Genomic DNA, 1019 nt, shown 5'->3' with positions numbered 1-1019 from the left:
CTTCTTAGAAGTTTAGGAAGTGTGACTCAAACCGATTGACAAAGACATCAAATCTAAGATATTAACGCAGATTTAATGAGCCTCTCAGGTCTACCAAGTTTTTAACCTTGAATTACCCCTTTTGATTACTTGAGCCTCTCAGGTCCACCAAGTTTTTAACCTTGAATTACCCCTTTTGATTACTTGGGCTTCTAATCACCCTGTATTGTGGTATAACTGGAATGGTTAATAGGATCATGTCCACCAAACTTTTAAACAAGGCAAGCCACCAAATTAATTACTTTTAAATAAAATTGGAGTATAATGTTTTTCCTGCATCTAATTCATTCCCCCCCTTTCTAATCTCAGTGACCTTTTGACTTATAATAGAAGGTTACCCCATGATAAACCCCAGTTCTAACCATGGTTTAACACATACGTAAGCCTTGTCTTGAATTTATCACAAAGATATCCAGCCTTGTAATTGTATTATCATATATGTAGTTTTGTTGTCTTATGCCAGATAATCTTACACACATGATTAACTAGAGTTGAGTGGACCAGATTAAAGTTAACCAAAATTTGTCAGGAAGTTGTTGTCTGGAAAATTAGAAATCAAGCCTTCTAAAATTTATGACCAAGTCTAAGTTTTCAGGTGGTTTTCTTTGGTGTCTATTCCCTGGCCTTACATAAAGGCTTCTAATTTCATGTATGTCAAGTAACTAGTTGGAGGCCCATGTTTGGATTTCTTCATTTTGTATCCTTCACCATCACCTTTGGTTAAGAATACTCTATGTTGTGTGAAGGTTGAACTTGAGTGTCTGTGTTGGCATTGGGTTGTCATTGATGTCAACCGGTAGGGGATGACTACCGGTATGAGAGAAGTATGTGCAACACTATCAAGGAGGAGTACAGGTTGAGATATCTTGGATATCACCTTGTGTTGCAGAACATCGGTAAGGTAAGGAAGATGACCTCAGGAGTCACTGGTACACGAGTTAGTGACTGACTTGTGTGGATGAGATGGTAAGGTGATCAAT

This window comes from Cryptomeria japonica, chromosome 1 (assembly GCF_030272615.1).
Source record: "Cryptomeria japonica chromosome 1, Sugi_1.0, whole genome shotgun sequence".
NCBI lineage: Eukaryota > Viridiplantae > Streptophyta > Pinopsida > Cupressales > Cupressaceae > Cryptomeria > Cryptomeria japonica.
This window is presented reverse-complemented; position numbering follows the sequence as displayed.